Source organism: Oreochromis aureus, linkage group 20 (assembly GCF_013358895.1).
Source record: "Oreochromis aureus strain Israel breed Guangdong linkage group 20, ZZ_aureus, whole genome shotgun sequence".
Taxonomy (NCBI): Eukaryota; Metazoa; Chordata; class Actinopteri; order Cichliformes; family Cichlidae; genus Oreochromis; species Oreochromis aureus.
Genome location: NC_052961.1, coordinates 3,620,029 through 3,632,619, shown reverse-complemented (window position 1 = coordinate 3,632,619; position 12,591 = coordinate 3,620,029).

Sequence of the window (12,591 nt, the reverse complement as noted above, 5' to 3'; positions counted from 1 at the left end):
AGGGGGTCATATTGTTGGAGTTCTCTCTGTATTTTTATACCTTACAACACTTTATACCTTAAAATATAAAGTGCCTTGAGGCCGTGGGAGGTACCTATTGCAATAGGATGGAGCCGTAGCCATGCAGTCAGTTCACAAGGCTTTAATGTTAATATAAAATTCAACAGGTAACAGTAGAACCTAAAACAATTAAAACTCTACTTTATTAAATACGGGTAAAACTGTAAAATTGTATGATTGTAAGTGTATGTAAATAAGATCTAATTTAATTAAATTTAATAAAGTTTGTTGACTAGAACTATAAACATTAGCTGAGTAACAAAATCCATGAACACAATTCAAGGGTTAACAGAGACTGTGATACTTGGTATGAAAAGCAGGATACATTTGGCTTCCTGTGATACGGAGTTGTGTCAGGAAGAGCATCCGGGGTAAATTTCTGCCAAATCAAACATCACTTTCAAACCTGACTGAGCTGCTGCTGTTAGACAAATGTGCCAGCTTGAAAGGAAAACTGACCAACAGCTAAAGTCTAAGTATTATTTTCATCCCTCACTCAGTTTTAATGATGGCATGATTTTATCAATTTTAGATCACTTCACCTAACTGAGATTTAACTCTGACTTTATTGTTATAAAAAATGTAATCATATAAAATACCATGTCTATACTGGTTAGGTAAATGTGCTATGTAGCCGGTGTATCAGAGAAACTCAGGAGAGTTTTCTCCAAGCACGACATCCCAGTGTACTTCAGACCCAGCAACACACTCAGACACAAACTGGTTCACCCGAAAGACAAAACTCCAAAACACAGACTGAACAACGTGGTGTATGCTGTACAGTGCAGCGAGGAATGCCCAGACCTCTACATTGGAGAGACCAAACAGCCACTTCACAAGCGCATGGCACAACATAGAAGAGCCACCTCCACAGGACAAGACTCAGCAGTCCATCTGCATCTTAAGGATAAAGGTCACTCTTTCGAGGATGCCAATGTTCACATATTGGACAGAGAGGACAGATGGTTTGAAAGAGGAGTGAAAGAGGCCATCTATGTCCACTGTGAGCGACCATCTTTGAACAGAGGCGGTGGTTTACGACACCAACTGTCTGCCATCTATAATCCAGTTTTGAGTTCCCTCCCCAGACGCCTTAACGCCCACTCACATCCTGGGCCATCTGACCTCAGGAAATCACATGATAGGGTGGGGCCAGGTTTCACAATGAGCTCACCCGAAACCCTGGCTGATTAGGTCCCACACCCACTTTCACACCTTGTCGCATGTGATTAGAGGATCACCAGGGGGTCCTTTGTCCCTCTTTGGGGGGATACTCCCACTGGGTTTAAATCTGGGACTCTCGGCCATTTGACCTTAGAACTGAAGAAGCTTCTCGGATGAGAGGTGAAACGTCTTCAAGCAACTCAAAGAAGTCCAGACGCTTTTCTTTGCAAACTCCTTTGACTACGATGACCTGGATGACTGAGAACCTTCACAGACATAAATGTGCTTTCTGGCCTCTGCTGGGTCCCAACAGGACCCCTGAACACTGATGGGGACCTCCCTGTATGTTTCTTGCTCAACATGCTAACACTCTTTGTCTTTACTGTTGGGGTTTCTGAGCACACACAGGTTCTACCGGTGCTCTATGTTCTCATGTTTAAATGCTGGGGATTTGTGTGACCTTGGTGGAGGTGAAAATATCTTCACAATCTTCACACTACCTGTTGATCTTTGTGTGTTCCTTCGTGTCCTCTGATTTTTTTGGCTCAACCTGTATTTGATCTTCTCTTGCAGGAGCAGGACACTTATCAATACATCCCTGAAACCCATTAAAATCTAATAATGATAAAAAATAAATAAGTAGCCTATACAAAGACATAACGACAACGATGACTAGATTACTGTATTTCAATGCATTTTAGATAGCTCTACACGATACGCCTGCATTTTACATTTATCTGTGGAGTTAATTCGATAATAAAACATAAAGAAGTTCTATTGTAAGTTATTTATTGGAATAGTACTTTGATAAAGAAGAATGATCTGCAACCGCTTACTGTTTGTCTGTTCGGGGCTTTTCATCTTTATCCATTCCTGATCTGGATTTTTAGTTTCAACATGGTTTCATTAATAAAAAGTCGGTCATGACACGCCATCTTTTCACAAAATAAAACAGGAAACATGGAAACTAGACTTAACAAACCTAAAACACATGATAAAACTAGACAAGAACCCAAACATGGAGACCAAGGAAACAATAATAAATAATGGCTGCCTTTAACCTCAACTAAAAGCTAAATATTAATAACACAAGAACTATAATCACAAATCTAACATGAAATGAATACAAAACTATACTCAGAGCGCTGGCTCAGTGACCCAGCCTGTGACACCAAAAATAACTGAATCAACTTATATTACTATTACAGCTAGTAACATGATTTTTTTGTCCACGACATTTGTACATTTCTTACCTCTACGGGAATCCTCCATTGCTCTGAGGATTACCCAGAATTTCTTACCCTTTGTAAATATTGCAGGGTGACTTTTGCAACAGTAGGTGGTGCCAATGTCCCATTTAGCGGGATTTAACTTGAACTCTATTTAACTATGTTACACTTCCATGGCCTTTTTAAAAACCTGCTCTAACAAACAGAATCATAGACTGAATGCTTTGTCATGCAAACACATTTTCTTTCACAAGAGGAGCACTATGGCACTATCCACTCTCTGAAGGCTCATATTTTAATCGTGTTTTCATAATATTATCTGAGTGGAATATGAAAAGCAAAGAGACAGAAAGAAAGAGAGAAAAGAATCGGGAGGTGGGTTGAGGCTGAAACAGAGAGTCATGCTGTATCTCCAACTGCTGCATCTTTAACAAAACACACTCAAACCATACACAGCACCTGAAAGATAAGACAAAGAAAGGTACACAAACAAACATTGCATTTTCTGTGTGTGTAAGACAGCGAATGTTACTTGAAAACGAGGGTGAAAGACTGCTATAATGCCCCCAGTGAGCCAGGTAAAGACCCCAGATGCGTGGCCATCCACAGCTCCACAAGAGTGCTGAAGATCTGAGGCCACACATCTTGAAAAAAAATGACGCCCTGTCGTGCTTGAACATGTTGCTGGTTTTTCAAAGTAACATGCTGATGGTCTAAAAATGTGGGAGCAATAGGTTGGTATTTTATGTGTGTGGGTGTGTTCCTGTCTTGCTTCAACATGCTGATGCCTCAAATAACAAATGAAATGCATCCCAAAGCATAAAGACTGTTTGAACATCTAGGTTTGTCACTAAAAGTAAAAGATCCAAAAGAGAAACAAGTAGTTGGGGATGTTTGGTTTAAATTTATGGTAAATGGACTGATTCTTACTCTTGGGGAGCACTCAAAGCGCTTTATACAACAATAAAGCAACTTGGGTTAGTATCTTCCCCAAGGACATTTAGCATGCAGACTGTGGGAGCCAGAGATCAAACTACCAACCTTCTGATTCGCAGATGACCTGCTGTACCTCCTGAGCTATAGCCATCCCAACCTGTATCTATTTATGTAGATACCGGTTGGTTTTCCAAAGCATTTGTTTTTCCTACCTTTTAATAACATTATTAAACATATATAGTTCTACTGCCTTGTGCTGAATGAGCCAATCACGTGACCAACTCTTGATTGGAAAACGTATTTATTTATTTATTCAAGTTCAAAAAGTAATGGTGTACTTGAGTAAGTACAAATTAGTCTTGATGCATGCTCAATCATTCAGGTAAGTAAATCCCAAAAAGTTGATTCTGTTCATCTGGACGTTGCGTTTTCAGTGGGAGAAACATTTAATAAGTCACCTGGATGACTGATGAAGTCTCAGCTGACTGGCTCAGCAGGTTTCCCCAATCTTATAAACAGTACATTTGCACAATGACTGAAACTAGCACCACTGAATGAACAATGGGCTGTGAGGTCAGTTCTTTGATCATTAATATGCAAATTGTCATGACCATTGATCAACAACCACTGATCAAAGACCATTGATTAATGGCCATGAGTATCATTCACAGAGTTGGGAATGGCTGCAAACAACCTCTGGCAAAGCAGATGGCACAACACAGAAGAGCTAACTCATCAGGCCAGGACTCTGCAGTCTATTTACACCTACAGGCCAGTGGACACTCTTCAATGATGAGGATGTACACATCCTGGACAGGGAGGAACGCTGGTTTGACCAAGGAGGTCATTTACTCACGGCCATTGATCAATGGCCAGCCAAGTGTTTTGTTTTGTTTGTTTTGTTTTTTAAGTTTGATGCTTGCCATAAATGTCTAAAAATCAAACTTTGGCTTAATTTTTTTCCTAACTCTCTCTTCCTCCTCATCTGTCTGTAGCTCTGATCTATCACAGGTCAGTGATGCTTTTAGTTCTTCTCTTGACTTTAGGTAATCACCTATTCAGAATTCACAAAAGATTAATAATTACTTCATTGCCACAAATTAACATAAATGTTCTGATGCAGAGTTCTACTTCAGTTTCTTGGAAGAGGTAGGTAGTGTGACCAAAGTGAAGCTTTATGGATAAAGCAGAACAAAGTAACTGGTACAATTTTCATCTCTAAATGGATATTTACCAGTTCTTGGGAGGACTGAAATATCGTTCTTGAGTTTATAGTCTTCTCCTGTCCTCATTTTTTTAAACCACTCTGTTTTTTCACTTATCGCTACTATAGTTAGGCCACCTTGTAAATCCATCGTCAAACCAGGACTCAGGTATGATGTTCACAGTCTTGCTGTTGATAAATTAAACGATTAAAAACATGTAAAAAAACCCAAATCAAAACAAAACAAAATGTGACACGAAACATTTTTTCATTTTAACATCTCTAACATCTAACATCTCTGAATAGATGGTGTTCATTATTATTTTTTATCATTATTATTATTTTCTTTTTTTATTGTGACATCCCTCGTTACATCTGATGTTTTCAGCAAAACACTGAAGTTGGACTTGCACGTAAAAAATAATAAATGTATAAGACTACAGTGCTGAATTCAAGTTTCACCTGCTTATATCTTATGGTCGTCTGCAGTACGGGGGCCCCACAGGGAACGGTTCTGGCTCCGTTCCTCTTCACCATCTACACTGCAGACTTCTCCCACAACTCCACCCAGTGCTTCCTGCAGAAGTTCTCTGATGACTCTGCAATAGTCGGCCTCATCACTGATGGGGACGACAAGGAGTACAGAGGACTGACTCAGGACTTTGTGGACTGGTGCCAGCTGAACTACCTCCAGATCAATGCCAGTAAAACCAAGGAGCTGGTGGTAGACTTCCACAGGCACAAACATCCTCCACTGCAACCACTGAACATCCAAGGTATGGACATTGAGGCTGTGGACAGCTACAGGTACCTTGGTGTTCATCTGAACAACAAACTGGACTGGACTCATAACTCAGACGCCCTCTACAGGAAAGGGCAGAGCAGGCTGTACCTGCTGCGGAGACTCAGGTCGTTTGGAGTGGAGGGCCCACTCCTGAAGACCTTCTATGACTCTGTGGTGGCCTCAGCCATCTTTTACGGTGTGGTCTGCTGGGGCGGCAACATCTCTGCTGGGGACAGGAAGAGACTGAACAGGCTGATCCGAAGGGCCAGCTCTGTTCTAGGATGCCCTCTGGACCCAGTGGAGGTGGTGAGTGACAGGAGAATGGTGGCTAAGCTGTCATCCCTGTTGGACAACATCTCCCACCCCATGCATGAGACTGTGACAGCACTGAGCAGCTCCTTCAGTGGGAGACTGCGGCACCCACGGCGTGGGACGGAGAGATTTCGCAGGTCTTTCCTCCCCACTGCTGTCAGACTCCACAACAAAGACTTTTGCAGCTGATCAAACACACACATCCACACATGTGCAATAACACTAATGTGCAATAATCTTTTCTGGCATCGTTGTATTTTTACTCAGTTGTATATAGCATTTGTATTCTATTTTTATCTTATTGTATATTTTATTCTACTGTATATAGTATTTTATTTTATTCTATTCTGTACAGTTGTGTACTGTATTTATTCTTATTTTATTTTATTCTAATTTTTGCTTCATAACTTTTGCACTGTCCACGTCCTGCTGTGACAAAACAAATTTCCCACGTGTGGGACTAATAAAGGTTATCTTATCTTATCTTATCTTATCTTATAACAGGGCTACAATAACCATAAAACAACAAATTCTGCAAAGCACAACAATCCCCTTACAGTCAAGCGTTTTTAATAGTACAGAATAGCTGATTGTAGAACTACCCTAGAGGAAGAGTTTGTCAGTCTGTGTGAGATCTGAATGACAACATGGTTGCTCAGCTTTAATAATCTATATCTGTATATATGAAGAAGTTAAATTCCAACACAATGTTTGATTTAAAAAAGACATGAAACAGTTTATTGAAAATTATCTTTGAACTTGTAAAATTAAATAAAAAACAGTTTTCATTTTAACTTTGTCACAGTCTACTGCAAACACCACAACACAACAGCTATTATTATTTTAAATCTGTCACTTGTGTTCTGACGAGTATTAAAACTTCAGGGACTGTATCAGATTTTGATCATATTGTGCAGTGGTTTACAAATGCACATTACATTAACACAAAACGAGCTTAAAACAGACTTCTGCATTATACTTTGAATATTATTTATTTACACCTCTTGATCAACACGCTCAATATTCTGAAACCTAAATTTAGCTTTTTTCACTGAAGGAACTTTCTAAACAGTAAATCGGCCTCCATGCTTCACTTGCTTCAAGTATTTCTGTGTGTGGCATTCGCTGTCTGTGTTTCCAGTTTGCACCTTTGGATCGCTGGATTCGCTCTAAAGCTGGTCGTCCTCCCTCACTCTTTGCCTGCCTGTCTTTGCCTACCAGGTGGCACTGCTCTTACCTCCCAGTCTCCTGGAATAACATTGGAATCTCAGCTGTCTGTCCAGAGAGCTGCAAAGGACCTCCGGAAAAGGAAAAGAAAGATATTCTTTTCCTTTTCCTGAGCGGTATTCTGTTCCGCCTGTTCCATCACTCAGCCACTCACGTGAAGAAGCACCCCTCCCTCTAGTCTTGCTTTGTCTTGTCTTGACTTCTATACTTTTAATATTTTATTGTTCAAGAGCAATGAGACAGATGGACCGTGTTTAAGGTAACCTCACAAATGTCACAGATGAAATAGTCAGTGTTTATTTGCTGGTTGGGTGGTAGCAGCTCCTGAAAAGCAAGTCTGCCACACATCTGTTCCACTGTCACCAGTTAATTCTCGACACCAGTTAATCTGGAACACTGGCAGTTTGACATAGAATTATTTGTTATTGACTCCAAATGAGAGAAAGTTAAATGCTGCTTACTTAAATGCTGATTAATGACGCTAAGTGTTAAATGCATTGTTATTTCCAGGATTTGATTGCTTCCTGCTATAGTCTCTGCTCAGCAGTTAGTGTTGGTTGTTCAAGCAGAACTGAAATCTTTGAGACTGAGATTTAAGTTTGCAACTTCAACATGAAGGTTTCCATGATGTAATGGTTAGTAGTAGTTATTGTCATGGTCTGACCTAATGTGTGAGTGAGCTAACTGTGCTAATGTATGAGGGGCCGTACAAGCCAAAATTCATTCTTTCACTCTCACATAATTTGTGCAGTAAGTAGTAACGAAAATGACATTAGAACTTTTTTAAATAATGTATTAGAATGTGTGGAAAAAATTCAAAGAGAAGCTACAGATTCTTTTGTTCGTCAGAGGCTCCATAGAGAACTTGGTGATCACATTCAAATCTTATCTGGAATTTTGTCCATCTCAAGATTTGTTGACGATGCAAGAAATAGAGAAGCAGTGAATACATTACAGTCCTTAAATGGATGGCTGACATTTTTACTGACTGCTTATAAAACCAGACAAGCAACTACATGTGAGAACAGACTTGTCTTGCTACCTCCACCTCTCATGACTTGCTCTCAAGGTCGACCGCAATACAGCATTTAAAGAGAGCAAATATCTCATTTAGTATCTCTTGGAATGAACTGGCAAAGCATTGCAACGTGCTTAGGGGTTAGCTCCCGTACTCTGTACAGGCACAGAGAGGAGCTTGGCATTGAGCCACTGACTTATGCAACATTATCCGAAGAAAACCTGAACAGGGTTGTTAGTGAAATTCTTCAGTATACCACAAATGCAGGTGAACGATATGTGCATGGCAGCTTGAGGTCACATGGGTCACAAATTCAAAGGTGGCGTGTAAGACAAAGTCTACAAGAAACTGACCCCTTTGGACGTTCCCTCAGAAAACGCAATGCAATATGTCGACGACTGTACGGTGTTCCTTTCCCCAATCAGTTATGGTGAGAAAATTCTTACAGAAAAACAGTCCTGATTCTAAGTCTATAGCGAAATGGATTATCTAAAGCAAAATAACTCATTGTTTTATTTACTCAAACTTGTGCATAACCTTGACCACGTCATAGTTTCCCCATACATAACTTATACTTATTTCATTTTTCTATAGGCATATAGATGGAAACCACAAACTTGTGAGATGGAGGATGGTGTTCCATGGCTGTGTGGATGGTTTCAGTAGAACCATCATCTACCTTGCTTGTTTAGATAACAACAGGGCATCAAGTGTTTTGTCACTGTTCATGGTTGGTGTTCAGAACTTTGGAATGTCATCCAGAGTGAGATGTGATCACGGGCTAGAAAACACTGGTGTTGCCCGTTTCATGCTTTACAGGCAAGGACTGAACAGGCATAGTGCTATCACTGGCAGGTCAGTGCATAATCAAAGAATTGAGCGATAATGGGCAGAATTAAATCGAGTGGTCTTATATCATTTTGTTAATCTTTTCAATTTTATGGAGGAGCATAGTGTATTAGATTCACTTAATAAGGTCCATTCATTTTGTCTTCATTATATTTATTTGCCCCGTATTCAAAGAGCTGCCACAGAATATCAGAACCAGTGGAATAACCATGGACTTTCAACACAAGGAGGGCAAACCCCTCTTCAGCTGTGGCAAAGGGGCATTATCAACAATGCAGGAATACATAACCCAAATATGATTGGTATTTGTGAAAATGATTTTGGTATTGATGAATGCAGACCACTGCCAGAGCTGGAGACAAACAATAATGTTGTTGTTCCATCAATTAACATTTCCATCAGTGACACTATGATGGTTACACTTCAGCAGACCTTTGATCCATTTGAAGATGATGGCAATAACGGTATAGATTTATTTTGCAACCTTGTTCGTTTTCTTGAGGGACAATCCTAAAATATCAAGAAGGCCTCTGGTGAAATTTCATTTACTGTAATTGTGGTTGTGCAGCTTAAAAAGAATACAGTGCCATGACTGTTGTTAGTTCAGTATTATTAGAACTTTAGTCACAGCTTTAAATTTCAAAAATGCTACTATCAACCTTTACCTGCATGTTGACGGTTTGTATATAATTTTAAAGAATTTATGAGTTGTATTATGTGAGTGTGTTTAGATTTTACAACCATGTTTCATTTTAAAACACCTTGTTAAAAGAAAAAATAAATTTGTGCAACCACATTTTATTGAGGTTTTTGGTCATCACAATCACCAGGTGTATTGCCTTGGAACAAGATGACTCAAACTGACAACATTAATGTTAATACAGTCAGTAAATACATCAAACATGGATCACTGATTAAATAGAATAGAAGTGTCAGATAAACAATATTGAAGAACACCAGAGAATAAACGCAACAAACAAGTACAAAGCTAGAAAAAAAATCACAATGCACATAAATTAATACAATGAAACTGAATTTAATTTAATTTTGTTAGTCCTTATAACTATTGTATACTTGTAGAAAGGTACCCTGACAAGCAAAAAGACTTGAAGCAAATGAACATTTGTTAAAAGGTCAATGCAAAAATGGAGCCTCCAATCACAAAATAGGTGGGTGAAATATGAAATATGGGAACATAAACTAAATTCAGCTTGGTCTCAAGTGTGTTAGTTGGTGTTTTAGGTGGAACATTTTTGTTTGATTTCTGGGAAAGAAAATGCAATGATATTCAAACAAAAAAACCAAAAAAAACCCCCAAAACCTTACTTAATCATTGACACTCATTTATTTAACTGAGTGTAAAGCTCAGATTAGCATTCTAACCTGGCCAGGAATTAAGCTATTCCAAAACCATGTGTATTACCTAATGCAAAGTCCATATTCTCCTGAAAGTCTTAGTAAGAGGTATGAAGTGGTAACTTTAAAGAATTGATGCACGTATTTGCAATGGGTATTTTAGACATGGTTTGTGCATCAGGCTCTTGGTGAAGAAATTCTAGACTAGGCCCCTCCTGCTCCACCAGGCCCAGGATCCTCCAACAGCCACTAGGACCAGGATCCTACAGCAGCCACTAGGCCCAGGATCCTCCAACAGCCACTAGGCCCAGCATCCTCCAGCAGCCACTAGGCCCAGGATCCTCCAGCAGCCACTAGGCCCAGGATCCTCCAGCAGCCACTAGGCCCAGGCTCTTCCAGCAGCAACTAGGCCCAGGATCCTCCTGCTCCACCAGGCCCAGGATCCTCCAACAACCACTAGGCCCAGGATCCTACAACAGCCACTAGGCCCAGGATCCTCCTGCTCCACCAGGCCCAGGATCCTCCAACAACCACTAGGCCCAGGCTCCTCCAGCAAGGCACCAACAAGTAAACCGATAGTGACTTCAACGGGCCATCACAAGGTAACAACACTGTTTGAATGCCGTAAAAGAAGGATGACATCTTTGTTGAAAGTATCATGATAATATGTCCTCGCCCTATAAAACAAAACAGCAACTATATTTCAGATTTATGTATCCTTGTTTTATTTACCTATACTTAGACACTATCAGTTCCTTAAGAAAGTTGCTAATGCCACTTGGTAGTGACCAGCTTAAACTGTTGTAGCTTTTATAAATAAAATAAAATGTTACTGAGGTCACACTTCATATTAAAAGTATCACAGCTAGCCATTTAGTCCACTTCAATATGTTTAAAGTTGCTTGTGTATGTAAGAGTTGAGTATAATAGCAAACGCAAATAACAGAAACATAATTTGAAAGAAAAAAAATGGATAAAGTAAAAGCATGCTTATAAATTGCCTTTGAAAAAAAAGTGGAAAATGTACATAAAATAGAAAATATTTTGGGGTTTGACCATTTTAATTAACTGAAGCTTGAATTTTTAAAAAATGTGTGTATATATACACACATAAAAAAAACCACCCATCTCGCCCCTGCGGGCGGTTTATCCTTCAAGCTCGGGTCCTCTACCAGAGGCATGGGAGGGTCCTGCGCAGTATCTTAGCTGTTCCCAGGACTGCGCTCTTCTGGACAGAGATCTCCGATGTTGTTCCCGGGATCTGCTGGAGCCACTCGCCTAGCTTGGGAGTCACCGCACCTAGTGCTCCGATTACCACGGGGACCACCGTTACCTTCACCCTCCACATCCTCTCGAGCTCTTCTCTGAGCCCTTGGTATTTCTCCAGCTTCTCGTGTTCCTTTTTCCTGATATTGCTGTCATTCGGAACCGCTACATCGATCACTACGGCCGTCTTCTTCTGTTTGTCTACCACCACTATGTCCGGTTGGTTAGCCAGCACCATTTTGTCCGTCTGTATCTGGAAGTCCCACAGGATCTTAGCTCGGTCATTCTCCACCACCCTTTGGGGCATCTCCCATTTTGACCTCGGGACTTCCAGGTTATACTCGGCACAGATGTTCCTGTACACTATGCCGGCCACTTGGTTATGGCGTTCCATGTATGCCTTGCCTGCTAGCATCTTGCACCCTGCTGTTATGTGCTGGATTGTCTCAGGGGCATCTTTACACAGCCTGCACCTGGGGTCTTGCCTGGTGTGACAGACCCCAGCCTCTATGGATCTTGTACTCAGAGCTTGTTCTTGTGCTGCCATGATTAGTGCCTCTGTGCTGTCTTTCAGTCCAGCTTTGTCCAGCCACTGGTAGGATTTCTGGATATCAGCCACCTCTTCTATCTGCCAGTGGTACATACCGTGCAGGGGCCTGTCCTTCCATGATGGTGCCTCGTCTCCCTCCTCTTTCTTGGGTTTCTGCTGCCTGAGGTATTCACTGAGCACTCGGTCAGTTGGGGCCATCTTCCCAATGTATTCATGGATGTTTCTTGTCTCATCCTGGACTGTGGTGCTGACACTCACCAGTCCCCGGCCCCCTTCCTTCCGCTTAGCATACAGCCTCAGGGTGCTGGAAACCCTCCATGCATGGTAAGGAGCTTTCTTGTCTTGATGTCAGTGGCTTCTATCTCCTCCTTTGGCCAGCCTATTACCCCAGCAGGGTACCTGATCACGGGGGGGCGTGGTGTTGATGGCCCCGGATCTTGTTCTTACCGTTCAGCTGACTCCTCAGGACTTGCCTGACCCTCTGCAGGTATTTGGTGGTTGCAGCTTTCCTAGCGGCCTCTTCATGGTTCCCATTCGCCTGTGGGATCCCCAGGTACTTGTAACTGTCCTCTATGTCTGCAATGTTGCCTTCTGGTAGTTCGATCCCCTCAGTTCTGACTACCTTCCCTCTCTTTG